Here is a 16,201-nt window from a genome sequence, read left to right on the forward strand (position 1 = left end):
TCAGTATTATCCACATCAGAACATCCACATTTGTCATAAAATAAGTTCTTTGCTGTAAGAGCACTGATACTTGTCATTCAGCTAACATGAATCTTTAGTTTTTGAATATGCATAATCGTAACATATAGAGGGGCTGACTGGCAGGCAGTGCTTTTAAATCTCCCTTGAACTGTCACACAAATTCTGAACGTCAGAGGTAAACTATTTTAACTGCAAAAATGATGATTTTGTGATTTCAATCGCGTGTGGTTTGTTTAAGTCGTACCTTCTTAGTGGTAAACTATAGTACGTATACTGTTCACAGAAAAGAAGTTCAGCAACGTGATTGTATCGTATGTGCAAGCAAAACACGGCAGTAATCAGTGATAGTTGATCATAATAAAGACAAAGTGCACATAGAGACTGGTGGGAAAGGATATAAAAGATACATCTGTTATGACTAGTGGAAAAGGATGTAACAGATACAGCTGTTAGTAATTGTGTAATTGATTTACTTTACAGGTAGCAAAGTCCGAACTTCTTTGTGATCTTCGGTAAAGTTAGTGAAATGTCACTTAGCGGTAGTTTAATTCTTTCCTTACTGTCAGAAGTAACTCTGTGCCACCAGTTAATCAGCTGCTATTGACGCTAAAATACTTTGCCTCTGGTGATTTCTTTCTTTCCACTGGACAATTCATTGATATTGATAACTAGACAGCCAGCAGGATTAGTGAAAGGATGTGTATAGCAATGTACAACATGCACAAAAGACAGTTTTGTTAACTATTTCAGTTCTCTGTTGTAATTAAATGAAAAAAAAAAATAAGCAAACGTATATGGATTAATTTATTTTTTGCTGAAATCTTTTGTTTTAATTTCGCTTTCATAAATCTTATTTTGAATACAATGCCATTTTTAACTGAAACTGTTCTTCCTTCAGTCTCTGGTTCTCATCGTGTTACTTTTGAAGCAGCACCAGCTGCAACACAGCTAGTTCTTCCACTCCTGAAAATAGGTACTTTTATTCTGAAAATAAAATTAACTGTTTTACGGAGAGCATTTTACAAAAATAGCAAGAACACAATGAAAGTTTCATGTCTCCAGTTACTTCCCGCTCCCTCCCACATTACATGTAACAGCTAGAGATGACTGCACAAGCCAAAATTATCAATGTGATTGTTACTGTTCCGCAAACTATAACAATGGCATCCAGTTTGGATATGCGCATAGGTGCACTTCTACCCCAGTAATATAAAAAGAATTACGATCGTTCGTTGAAACTGTTGGTAACTTATTCTGTATATATGTCACTAATATAATAATTAATAACCATCACATAATAGAAATTGGTTTTGCATATGCTCAGAACTGTTAAGTGGATGCACAAATAGTGATCAACAATTCAGCAAATACGCTGTCCGTAGAACACCAATAACTGCTGTAATGAATTAATCATTCTAACTGTAAGACACAAACACAACTCGTTGTGCCTGACCAGGAGGAGGAGCATCTTCCACGGAAGTCACACCAGTGAGTAAAAGTCTTAGAACTGTCAGTCAAATCAATCCCAATGATATCTGTGTTCGCACAGTTTCATTAAGACTCTGAAAAGGACCACTTTTCCATGAAGCAGATTGCACTTCAAAGTTACTAATATATTAGGTGCCTACTTAAGTTCGTCATCTACCCTACAGCTATGTTTTATGGAATATTATCTTACTTACAAATGTTGCATCCGAATCGATCATACTGCGGCGCCCTTATGTTGATAACTTCATCAAATCGTATATTTTGGTATATACACACCTTAGAACTTACATCCAACGTATGGGCCACTTTCAGTTTGCATCCTTTTTCTGGGTATAAAACTCAAGTATTGCTCTCTTTAAAGGATTGTAGGCCTATTTGTAGATGCTTTGTCAATCTATGTGGATTACAGTAATACCGGTATCGGTATCTGATGAAATAATCGTGTCTCACAGACAAAACATTATTAACGAAGCATTCCAGAAAGCTTACAAACATTTTGAGCAGTATGCCACTAGTGCATAAGTAATAACAATTGTACAGAACATTGATTAATATTTTTGTACACCTAGCTCTTCAAACTAATAAAAAATATTAAAAACAAATTATCAAACATGTTGCACATTACCTTTATTTCATCTTTCAGAACGTTATTAATAGCTCTGCAGACTTCAGGTATAATTTTTGATATTGCCTGGGTGGATACTTTAAACAAATAGTGTAGACTTTTGTAACTGTCTCCAGATGCTAAATATCTTAGTGTTATTGCCAGACGATATTTAGCTGGTATAGCTTCTCTGAAGTCTGTATTTTTCTTCGAAATCACAGGTGAAATTTCATTCAGCAAATATTCAGAATCAGCGTAGCTCTTCCTGCAGAAGTTATCAAACTGTCCAGATGGTTCATGAAGAAGCTCATTACATTTTTCTTCCATAAATTCTCTGCAATCACAAATTGTAAATCAACAAATTTTCATAGGCCTAATTATATTAAATGAAATACACATAAGAAACAATATAATGATCATAGATACATGAATGAAGCTATAATGTAATAATTTAACAATTACCTGGAACGGTTTCTATGAATTTTTAACATCCACCATCTTTTTTGCCGTATGTTTCGTTTTCTTTCCTCATTTTTTTACTTTTATAATAAAGATAGGTTAAGCCAAAGGTTATGGCGGACGCAACCTCTACGTCCATCATGCCTGCTTCTCCAGAACAAACAAGCGCACTCGCGAGCGTGTGGATAGTTCCCCAAACGTAGCCAAGCGTTGGTAGAGGCTTGGAGTTTGAGGCAAGCGCCAAGTGTGGACGCGGCGTTGCAGTCCTTGTAGGAAGTAGGGAGGGCTGTGGTGGGCGCCGTTGCTGCTGCTGTAGCGAGGCTGGTGCAGTAATATACCGTAATAAGCAAATCACAGTAACAAGACGGACGATCGTTCAATCACACGTATATCGCAAGGTAACAAATAAACCAAAAAGGCAGAGAAAATTGTAAATGGGAACACAGCACTCTAACACTAACGGATGCACGCCACTTACATCCGAATCACTCTCACTTTCTTCAGTGTCACTCGAACTGCGGTCAGAGTCTGACGGAATGATAAGTTCTTCAGTATCATTTTCCACTACACATTCATCGTCCCATGCTTTCACTGTTATTTCTTTCGTGCGTCTTACATTGCTCCAGTCTAACGACGAAGTTTGGTTCACAGCATCCCATGTCAGTTTTTCCATTTCCGCTAAATTATGTTTTTTGCTATCCCTTCTCACATAACCTTTAACTTGAGCCCATATGAGTTCGATAGAATTGAAATGGCAGTGGTATGGTGGCAGTCTGAGGACTCTATCGCTACATTTTTTGCCAGTTCATCTGGTTTATTCCGAGCCACGAGATCCAACAATTCATCTTTTCTGCAGTCGTCCGGTATGGAAATGTTTCTTCATTGTAGCCTGTCGATAATGCCTTGCTTCTTGGAAGAAACTGTAGGCGCTTTATCATGGATAGTTAAATGATATGAGGCATTGTCCGTAACTATTACTTAGGACTTGTTCAAGTTTTTCAGGAGCCAGTCCTTAAACCACCGCTGAAATTTGCCTCTGTTCATTTCTTCGTGGTAATCGACGGAATTTTTTCGATGTAGGTAGCAACATACAGTTTCCTATAAATTATGCAGATGTACCTGCAATGTGAAGAATCAGTCTGCTACCTTTTCCAATGGGTTGTGGCACGGTGCCAAACACTGAATCATCTGTCCAGCCTGCATTCATTGAACGGCTTGCATTTACTCATGTTTTATCTTGCCAAACAATTTCATCATTTCCTTTGATATTGCCCTCAAAAGTCGGCATCCCTATGCTAGAATGTCACCTCTCTCCATTATGAATTTCTTCCGTTAATTTTTTAACATTTGAAGCCCAAGCAGTTCACCACAATTTGCAGTCACGATTTGCTGCCTCTGAAAAGCTCCGCGTCTTCTAACGAAGCCGTCAGTTTATCGAAGGTCGGATGTTCCTTTCTGGAATAGTAGCTGGAAATATAACGACGAATAGCATCTCCATGAAAATCATCGATATTCGTCACACGCATCTTGAATTGCCTTTTTTTTCCCTGGAGTGCTAAGGTGAGACGCTCCAGATTCACTTTCTTCTGCCCCATACTTTTCCTTTCCCATTCTCAGCAACCACGTTTTTGTGAATTTTTAATGCCTCTGCATTTCTGTCAATGACTTCAGTGAGAGGTAGCAAGAATCTACCATTGTCTTTCTCTCGTTCGAAGTATTTCCTGGCCTTACTGCAATATTCACGATCCTGCTCTCTCAGTGCAGTGCCCTGACCGCGGATGGTCTTCTCTCGCACAGCATGCGTCCGTAGAAGCCCTCTCTCACCTCTTGCTTCTCATATTGAAACAATGTGAACAGAAAGAAATAATCACACGAATGTCACACAACTGAGGTCACAGCACCGCACAGTAGATCTGCTATCGACCACTGTAGGTTTCGTGTGTAGAGCCCAGTTCGTAGCCACAAGAGGTTTTCTTCTTGCTTTTCACTTTTATCCCCATGTTTCAGGGTTTCTAAAGCGAACACATTACGGAAAGCGCAGTTTCCATGAGAATATCCATGTCCTTTCCTTGGACATCCGTAGATAAGGGTTGTAAAACCAGCAGGTATCTGTGGTCGTGCTGGCGAACCTGTGGATGCAGGGGCGTGTGACGTCAGCGAGACGAGGCAGTGGAGCAACCCTCTTGCTTTCCTCGAGGCACGTTACTGTACTAGAAAACGCACTCATCCCTGCAGGCTCTTACTGCGAGAAGCATTCGTTTAACCATAGCCGTATTATTTCTGTGGCCGTTATTATGGCTTTATAAGAAATAATTCATTCCCCTTCTTGTTTCGTACGTTATTCCGTCTAGTGCACGTGCAAGGATTCGCGCCGTGAATATCCCACGTGTGTCGTGTAATCTGCAGTTCCAGACATGTACACTAGGTGCGCTGTTGCAGATTTGTATTCCATAGGTATGCCGTGTTTAGGGACTTTAAATATGAATGACATATACAAAATCACGCAGCATGCTCTGCTGTTGTTGTCAACTTAACAGGACGAGTACGCTATTCCAGAGATAACTAACCGGAGAATATAATGACGTTATACAATGTGTGTCCCGAGCTGCCTATTCCACCAACTGCTCTCCCTGGATTTATCACAAGATTGTATAACAGGCCCTAAATAGGCTAAAATGAAAATTGCATGTTTGATATTCTGGCGCTGCAGTCCGGAACCGCAGGACTGCTACGGTCGCAGGTTCGAATCCTGCCTCGGGCATGGGTGTGTGTGATGTCCTTAGGTTGGTTAGGTTTAAGTAGTTCTAAGTTGTAGGGGACTTATGACCTAAGATGTTGAGTCCCATAGTGCTCAGAGCCATTTTGAACCATGTTTGATATCAATATAAAAGACACATATTATATATACAAACTCACAAACATGATCATGATTTTGTATGTAAGAACGATATGTCAGTGTTAAAATATATTTATATTTTCAGGGAGTAAAGAGCAAATGATGAGCGCACCTAGAAAGAAGCTTTCTGGAGCTCAAAACAGCTCGTCTTCTAAGATGAGAAAATGGCTTCACGAAGCAGTCGCATCATTAAGCTCCACTGATACTTCTGACAGTATGATTTCAGGCAGGAACGTACCTACAGCTCTTGCATGGGAGGGGGGGGGGGGGGTCCAACACTATCATTTAGGAAGGTAAACCTGTCTTCGTCCACCACATAAAAAGGTTTTGCTGTTAACGCCAATAGAGTCAATCAAGCAGAAATTAAAAAACCCACAAATACGTTAGTATCCATATTACATGCGGGTAAAACTGTAGAGAAACACTAATTGATCCAAGCGTCTTTAAATAAAACATATGTATTGCAGATGTTAAGGTATTTATTTATGAAAAAGCAACTAATTGTAAACTAACATTGGAGGTAATTATATATTTTTGAATATCAATATTAATCATTTACATTAAGCGATAATATTATTATATTAGTCTTTGTATTTAAATTGTGACACTTTGTCATTTTTCTGTAACCTCAGGTCGTAAGTTAATTTTAAAAAAACATTAATTACTTTAATTTAAAGTATTATATTTAGCCTTTTACGTCTTGCTGCTAACTTACTAATAATTTCTTCACAATCTAGTTGCACCACCAAGGGTTCAAATTTTTTTTATCCGCGACTGTTTGTCACATTTACTTTTCGCCCAATGAACAGTCACCATTTTTGCTGGCAAAAATAAAGCTGCTTCACCATGGACAAAGTTGCAACCATTATTCAATATTAAACTTAATAAAAAGTATAGTTTCAAGATTAGGTACCACAAAAAGAGAGCTCCAAAACAATCACACACTTTCTATGTTTATATTGGCCATGGAAATCTTATTTTAGAAAAATTATAAGAAACTTTCAATAAGTGATTGAATAATTCTGTAAGTTTAGATTTACTCTGCCAGTACATGTGCCTGTAACCACATGAAATTTCATTAACATCAGACTAACACGTTTCAAGAGTTTTGAAGTGAGTAGTTTCTAGGGAAAACGCCCATAATTCAGGCAATTATTACTGTAAATATAAATAGAAAATAGTTATTAAACGTTATAACCAAATTCTCTCATATAATAGCCTAACGCAGAATTAAACTAGAAAAAATTGGTATAACGTATTTTGCGATAGGCCCATTTGTTCACTTGTAATTAAATGTTAAACTAGAAGGTTCTTCTTTATTTATTTTTTTTCAAAACTGTGGCTGAAAATCATATAACCCTTTTTATAATGGTAAATAGGAGACACCCTTCTTTGTTTCATCCTCAGTTTTCCTGGATGGTCCCGCTTCTTCATGCTGGAATTCCGCATCACGTGGTGACACGCCACTCTCTTTCGAAACAAGTGCATCAGAATCCTGTGTCTCTTTTTTAGAAAAAAACAGAAAGGATTTCTGGCTTGTCCGTTTCATATTTTTTTTTTTTTCAAACACGACTCTTTTGACAACTAAACACACGCACGCACTATTTAACACACGACGCCCGAAACTTCGTCACTCTAATTGTGACTGCCCAAGGGGAAGCGACAGAACACACTGGATTGGTTCCGTTCAGTGTTGCCAGCCAAAAATAAGTTAACTCCGCTACGAGCGCATCCAAATTCCACTACAGTTTCAAATGTAATTTATGATATAGTCTTCATAATTCCTGACGATATACAGCCTAAATAAATAATTTAAGCTATAAACAAATATATTCCATATCTTTCCAGCTGGGGCATTTAACGATCAGCGACAGCTAGGACGACAGCGTCCAGTGATGGACCTGAATATCGTGCTTCATTCAAATAGTTGCTGTTAATATATTAATTGTAGTTTGATTCGACAGGTAATTTTCCTCTTTATATGGAATCTGAACTGGCTAAGGCGTAAGGAGTTAATTTACAAGGGTTTTTTTTAGCATTGTGTGTGTGAAACGTTTGAATGTTTATTAAAATCACAGTGAAATGTACGAGTTTGTTGATGGAGCAATATTTTGATCATCTTCAGTTCTCAGATAATAATTGATACGTTTTTCAAACTTACGGAAGTGTTCCCCGGTAATTGCGTACGGAATATAATAATGATCAATAACTGTTCTTGTTTTGGATGTCTAATCATACTTTCAACAAGTCACATAACGTTTCTGTGAGAAGCTTAATAAGTCTTTTAGTTTTAATGTCTGTCATCATGGAGAAGGACTGTTCGGTATCTGCATTACCGTGCATATATAACATGTTTTGTACTTAGCAGTGAAAATTTACGAGGGTTTTACATTTCGCCAAAGAAAGTTGAATTCCGCTACATTTTTAACAATTTCAGAATTTCGCCGCTACGCCACGAAGGCCAGAAAACTCCAATACGCGTAGCGGAATTCCGCAACGGTTGGCAAGATTGCACTCACTTCCGTTGCACACATAGTGAGGGGTGGGTGTAAACACCCCGCCGCAGGGCACAGCTATTTTTTGCAGCCTCATTCTTCCATGGCTTGTCACTACGTCACTCAAGCGCAATGCGCGACTATTTTGTGGCACGGGGTTTCAAAAGCGGGTATTCTTCTAATATTGGCTTTTTTTGTGTAAACTAAGGAAAGGGGGGGGGGGGGGTCCGGACCCCCTGGACCCCCCACCCCGTCCTCCTTATATACGTCCGTGATTTCAGGTATTTAGAACAGTTCTTGTAATTTGGACATTTCGAGATCATTCGGCTGAACAGTCGGAGGTTCAAGCATCAGATGATGGTAAACAGTCTTCATCGCCGGTATTATTCCAGCAGGAAGATGACGTTGAGCTAGCATCCGCTGACTTATTGCAGCCTGATCTGTCTAGATCTAATGGGTTCATGGCCGGAACACAAAAAATTGCAGATCGGCAAAGGTCATTCTTCAGCAAACAAACTGTATTACTAAATGTTAAACACCCATGTAACGTAGACTTTAGATCCACTGAAAGCAAAGGGAGGCGTTTGAAACATCACGTGTGGTTCGGAACAATGGGAAATCAGGAAAATATTAAAACATTCCGGCTTGTTTACTCGAAAACAAAAAAAGCAATTTACTTTACTGCCTGCGAGCTATACGGTAGCCTTGTGTAAGTAGGGTCTTATTAATTGGATAAAAACTCCAGAAAGATTATCTGAGCATGAAGCATCACAGACTCATAAAGAAAGTTTTATTAAATGTAAAACCCGTCTACAGCAAATGAAATCGTGTCAGAGCATTGATCGCGAGACTGAGAGATTAATTCACTCACAAGGGGAGGCCGCCAATTGTGAAATTCAGATTCGATTCATACTGCGCATAATAAAAGCTCATGGCCAGAGGTGTAATGTGGCAAAGCACCAAGATGCACTTCTCAGCCGTTGTCGAGAAAATCGACATTAACTGTCGCTGCGCTGCCGCTGTGGCGAAATACTCTCTACGATTAATAATTTTCTACAGCGCAGTGTTGCCAACTCTAAAAAACCCGAGTCGCTAGATTCAATATCAAAAGTCGCTAGAAAGTCGCTAAAACTGATTTTGCTAGGGGTGTACTGAAAATTTGCAACAACATACATATAAAATACGCTAACGTTTAGTGAAACATGTTATCATAATTGACGCAACACATAAATTGTTGTTTCAATCACAGTAGTCAAATATACTAGAAATATACAACTACATTTGTAACAAAAGAAAGCAAGAACTCAAATTAGGCTGCAAAATATATACACCCCGGTATGTGAGCTATTCATCGTCGTCACTCAGAAGATCGAATAACTCTTTTGTTTCATGCTCTGACAGAACTGTAGTTGATGTAGAGGGTTGAACGTCGCTCAAAAGATGATGTTGCAGTTCGACTGGTTTTGTCGCAAAAGAATAACTTTCGTTCGATCCAATAAGCTCCAATACGTCTGACGGTATGTCAAAAGATGCACAGTCCTTATTTTGTTTCCTCAGCTGGTCTCAAAGCATTAATTGTGTTTAACGATAATCTTTTACGTTGTTTAGTTTTTATAATGTTCATAGAACTGAATATTATTTCCACGTCTGCATTTGAATGTGGTAGACACAGAACAGTCATTTCTAGCTGTGAAATCAAAGAAAAGGCATTTTTATACTGCAAAACCTCACTCAAAAATCGAACAGTGTTAGTAGTGTTATTCCACCTAATGAAGTTGATATAATGCCATTCTTGCAGCATACCGTCTATGAAATTGCCACTAAAACCCAATTCTTTGGCTACATCCGCTACAGTATCATTTTTATTCACTTTTAGTGTTTCTTCAACATTCAGCATTGACATTTTTTTCAGGATCGTAACGTTACTTGGCAGTCTTTGTTCAATTTCTTTTATGGGTTTCAGACTAAACTGAATGTATCTCTTCTTCAAATAAACTTTATTTTCTTCAGACAAACTTGACTCAGACAATTTCTGTTCAAACATAAAGCCAAGGTTCGGATTTGCGTGCATACATTCGCTTGCAACTGGTGTTGTCAACAAATCAATAGTTGGAAAAACTATGTTTTGTCTGAGTGACTGCAAGAGAAATACAAGTGTAACTAGTAATTCAGTGAGGTCATTGTCTTCTCCTTCAAAAGCTTTTATTGCTATTTGTACGTCTTTTAAAGCATGTTTAAGGTCAAACATGTAAAGATGATCTGAGTCGTCACAATACGTCTTGTACAAAAGATCGGCAGTGTAACAATTGTCTTGAACCATGGCAAGTGAAAAATGTAGCTTTAGTTCTTACCACTGCTCTAGAATTCTTCGTATTGCTGGTTCAATTGAAAGCCAACGTGTTGCACAGACCTTCAGAACTTTTAGTGGCTGTTTTCCACAATTTATTGTCTCATAAACCTTCTTATATTCCTCTTGTCTTTTGGGTGAAATGGAGAACCAATTGTAGGCTTACCGTACAAGAATCTCTATGTATCTAGGTATGGTATTCACTGAGGCGTGCGAAACTGCAAGCTGAAGAGAGTGACAAATGCAACGGATCAATACCAAATGCTTCAAACCATATTCTCTCTTGAGTTGTTCGAAAAGCCCATTGTTTATTCCAATCATTGCAGAAGCATTATCTGTGCCAATTCCTACCATATTAGCGATTGGAATTTTGAGATCTTTCAAAGAATTCACAAGAACAGCAGCCAGATTTCTTGCATCTGCAGTTTCTACTGCAGCGAGTTTGAGAAATGCTGATCTAATGGTTTGGTTGTTTACACTATAGTACCGTATAATGATACCTAGCATTTTAGATATTGATACATCTGTGGAGTCATCTATTAGTACACTGTATTTTTGGTTACTTATATCTTCAACCAATGATTGTGTAAAATATGAAGCCAAAACTTCAGTTATAATGTTAGTGCACTTTATACCGTGTAATTACATGCTTTTAGCGCCCTTGTCACCGGAAAACACCTTCTTGCACAGTATTCCTAAATGATCTACAGCTAAAATAGAACAATGTTCAGCAATAAATAAAGAAAGGGCGCCTTCCTCTCTGCTTGCTATTCTATCTGTAGTTTTCGGAACAATTTTCACAGGTAAGGTGGTTTGTGTTTTTTTTAATCAATTTTTTGTTTATGCTTAATAGTTTTCGAATGCTTTCTAATATCACACAATTTAGCATAAAACTCTGTTGCACGTACTTGACATCTTGCCTTGGATAAGTCTCCAACGACTGGTTTCAGCCACCCATTGAATTCAGGTTCTGCTTCCCACGCATCCCGATGTTCTTGGTGTACTGCTTCTTCTTCTGCGGTAAATCCATTATGTTTCACCAATTTATAGTCACTGAAAATACATTAAAACTCAGACAAACTAGAGGTCATGAAACAATCTACTCACTCGGTAACTCGATATCAGTCCTATTGTTCATTGTTTAAAACGTAATAATACCCCCACCGAATTGTTCTTGCGTTACCACTGTGCACGTGGTAATAATTTGACTGCGAGTTAACATTTCGAAAAATTAGAGGTTGCTTGATAGAAATGTATTGTATTATACTTAATATTACGTATGTTTTTTGTCAATTCGAAAAATAAAGGGAGTTCAAAACTTGAAGAATTATAGATCGATACGCTATCGACGATAACAGGTTAGTGGGTCATGAATAATGAATTTTTTTTTAGTCACTGTTTTCTCACTCTGTAGGCAATCCCCACATTCAGGTTTACTAAATGCTGAACAATGCTACATAATCTGCTAAGAACTTAATTTAACTTAGTAAATCTAGAACAAAGTTAGTGTAGTACCCATTCTATAGTTAAAATATTAGTTTTGTTAATGAAAATACTGGCCCAGAAGAGTTTTGATTTGTACTTCAAAAGTCGCCAGATGAGTCGCTAAATAATTTTTGTCGCTAAGACGAAGGCAAAAGTCGCCATTTCCAGCAACAAAGTTGCTAAAGTGGCAACACTGCTACAGCGTCGTGGCGCAGCGGTAAGCGCTTGGGTTCGTAATCCGAAGGTCGCCGGATCGAATCCCGCGCCATGCAATTTTTTTTTATTATTTGTTTTTTTGTAATTCAAATGTATACACACACACACACACACACATTATATATAATTCCCGGCAATCAGTTGCAACAATTATGCACATAATAAGTTGTTGAAAGAAGACGTAGAAACGATATTCCGAAACGAATACGTATATTGTAAGTCGACCGTTCGAATTAGAATAGAGACCCGACGAACACAAATTTGCTGTAGCAGGTATGAAATATAAACTCCGTTACTCGCTCGTTGCACTTGAAGGACAGATGTTGAATGGGCCGAAACGAGCCGCCGCATAACAGCGTAGTTGCCTGCTAACTTCGAAAGAAGGTAGATGCGGTCCCTAGCGCAACTTATAAAATCGTCGAAAATCAGTGCGTACGTGAGAGCTTTGGTACATCCTGTTAAACAAACGGAAAAATGGAGACGGCACAATTGGAGAGCGATCCGGGCCCTTCGCATGAAAGTGATGTGATCGAAGAAGATTCTATACACAGTGAAGTGGCGAAACAACAATTGAAAGATGCGTTGGTGTATTTTGAAAGCCTCCTTCGTAACAGTAATCGCATCGCAGCAGAACCGTCATCATCAATCAACGAAGAAGCCATGGTAATTGGGGAAGAAATGTTCCAGAATACGCTGCAAATGCTCGCCGAAAAAACCCTCGTTCATGATGAGGAACTGATAGACATTAATGAAATCGACGATAATAATGCCTACGAAGTCGTTGAAACGAGTCCCATTGCCAAAGAATCACCAGACGAGAAGAAAAAAAAGGGTACGATTATATTTCTCTGGATTACAAAATTAGAGCTGTAAATCTGGCCAAAGAACATCCAGGCTGGAGTCGCAAAACTCTACAAAAAAAGGGGTGCTCTCGTTTGACAAATATGGGCTATTTATCCAGGTGGGAAGAGCAAATCAAACGTGGCGGTAGCAAATTTGATAAATATTGTACCATCGATTCATGGGTGCATGATCGCTTCGTAGAAGCTCGACAAAACTTCCAGCAAGTTACTACCAGAAACCTGCAGCAGTGGGCCTTGGGCGCTGCAAGTCAGTTCCCAGATTTCAACTTCAAAGCTTCAAAAACATGGGTCACCGAATTTAAAAAGAAGCATGGTATTCGGCAACGGAAAATACAAAATTTGTTTCCCGGAAAGAGACGGCTACCCAAGACGAAATTTTGGCCGCAGCGGACACATTTCGGATCCAGACGCGAAAGTTGATAACTAACTTCGACAAAGATTTCGTAATTAATACTGATCAAACAGGTACGTAAAGAGCTGTTCACAAATGTCATATGACATGATGATAGAATATGATAATCTGATATATGATTGACAACACAGATTTCGTATATTTCTTATACAAACGATATTTTTATATTTTGCTTGTCAGGGTGCCAGTACCAGTCCACGATCAACAGAACTCTCGCCGAAAAAGGGTCAAAGGCTGTCCTGGTAACCCGACACGACATGAACAAGGTGACGCATTCGTATAGGGCACAATATTCAATCACGATGTCTGGACGAGTCTTGGCTCTTGTTTTCGTCTGCCTCCAAGAGTCCACAGGTACGTTTGGACCCAGAGTACAGAAGACAGTCGACGAGTACGCCAAGAAGTATACCAACGTTGTTATTACATCCGCCAAATCCGGTAAACTAACAACGGGTTTGTTCATGGACTTCTTGCGTAATGCTTTGCAACCATACGTACAAAAGAAAGAGTTTCTCCTTCTGATCGACTCTTGGGATGGGCAAACAAACTCGGCGTTATACGATGAGATGTTCCAGGACGATAAGAAGTTACCAACGTGCACTATAAAAGTCATTCCTCCAAAGTGCACTCCTCTCGTCCAACCGTGTGACGTGTATTTTTACCGGCAGGTAAAAAATTTGATCAAGCGCCTTCAAAATTGTGCTTTTTTAATCGAGCTAAACCATGACATCAACTCCAGAGACGATTGTATAAAAATACAATCCATCGTCCACCACCAATTGTCTTCTCCGATTTTTGCCGATATGATACGATAGGCGTGGTATGCATCAAACCTGACGAACGACGGAACAATTTTTCAGAATGTCAATCAGGTGTGTTTCCAAACAGATAGTTTAAAAAAGAATTGTTCTTGTAAAAACGCATCGTTTATCAGATGTGCTCGATGTCCTGCTGTTTTCTGCTTTCCATGTTTCTATGATAACTATCACTCTGGTTTGTGCTATACTCCAGCTACTTCTGGTCACTAATTGTTAACTATGTGCGAGTGTATACCGAACTTTTCAATAAATTGTATCCACTTGAATATTATTTGTGATATTGTGTTTCATTTCAAGTATTATTTTTCCACGACAAACGACTTTCAACAACTTATTATATGCATAATTGTTGCAACTGATTGCCGGGAATTGTATATAATGTGTGTGTAAATACATTTGAATTACAAAAAAACAAATAATAAAAAAAAATTACATGGCGCGGGATTCGATCAGGCGACCTTCGGTATACGAACCCAAGCGCTTACCGCTGCGCCACGAAGCTATAGAAAACCACCAAGTGTAGTGAGTATTTCACCGCAGCGGCAGCGCAGCGACAGTTAATGTCGATTTTCTCGACAACGGCTGAGAAGTGCATCTTGGTGCTTTGCCACACTACACCTCTGGTCATGAGCTTTTATTATGCGCAGTATGAATCGAATCTGAATTTCACAATTGGCGGCCTCCCCTTGTCAGAGAAAGAAAACCGGAGACATATTCTGCGAGTAGGAATGAACACTGTCATGTACTTTGTCACAAACTGCCTTGTTTGTAGAGATTCTAAAAAAAACACCGAGCGATCTCACTGAAAATTTTCCTCAACCGAGTCAAGGAAATATTCTTAATTTGATAATTCTGCTCGACAAATACAATCCTAATCTCAATAGCCAGTTAGATTACGTAAAAAGGGACAGCTATCCTATCAGTCAGCACAGTCAGTCACACAGAACAAACGAGTCACGTGATTCGTTATATAAAAATAGCAGAAACTGCATGTGAAATAAGGGAAAGCTTTATTGATTTTGTAGAAGTTGCGGGAAAAACCGGAGAATATATCACACAGCGAATACTAGGAAAACTAGAAGCTGACGGTTTGGATGTGCAAAAATGTCGTGGACAATCTTACGATAACGAATCCAATATGGTCGGCATATGTAAAGCAGTCCAATCCAGAATTATGGGCATGTACTCTGAGCTGACACAAACTGTTAAAATACGGTACTTTAATTTACACTGAAAATTGTTCTGTGTGAATAAAGATATCTTGATTAATGATTATATTACGTTAATTTTTCCTTATTTAACAGAAATAATTTTATTGAGTTCACTGTCTTAGTATATTCTGAAGAATTTATTTTTTATATTATAGTTTATTAGTAATTTAAATGGATTATGAAACATTCATTTAAATTTATTAAAATCAATTCCTTTGTGGTGTTTTTTAAATCAGGTAGCAAGCAACGTGTGAAGCCTTCAATGACTACAATAACTGGTTATTGTCATATGATCTTTCACAAAACCCGAAGAAATTCTGGTCATATGTAAAGGCTGATAGTGGCACCAATCTTACTGACTAGTGACTCATAGATGAGACAGGAACTGAAGCTGAGGGTGTTTTAGGTTTTTATTAAGAGGTTCAATTTAATTTTTTAGTAAAAATTATGAAAATAGTATTTTTTAATTTTTTGTTATTGTTAGCTTATTATAAGGAAATAGGGAAATTTGATTTCCATCCTTTTAACAAAAACATGTCCTCTTGATAAGCCGGCTAGTGTGGCCGAGCGGTTCTAGGCGCTTCAGTCTGGAACCGCGCGACCACTACGGTCGCAGGTTCGAATCCTGCCTCGGGCATGGATGTGAGTGATGTCCTTAGGTTAGTTAGGTTTAAGTAGTTCTAAGTTCTAGGGGACTGATGACCGCAGATGTTTAGTCCCATAGTGCTCAGAGCCATCCTCTTGATAATTTTTTTAGGTATGACCTGCTTCCTGACAGTTTTGAGGAGCCAGAGTGTTTTCGCCATACAAAGATGGCATAATCAGTGGTCTCTTAATTGGTGACAGGAATGAGTGGCTTGACGAGAAATCAACTGTTTGTTAATAA

This window comes from Schistocerca americana, chromosome X (genome assembly GCF_021461395.2).
Source record: "Schistocerca americana isolate TAMUIC-IGC-003095 chromosome X, iqSchAmer2.1, whole genome shotgun sequence".
NCBI classification, from domain to species: domain Eukaryota; kingdom Metazoa; phylum Arthropoda; class Insecta; order Orthoptera; family Acrididae; genus Schistocerca; species Schistocerca americana.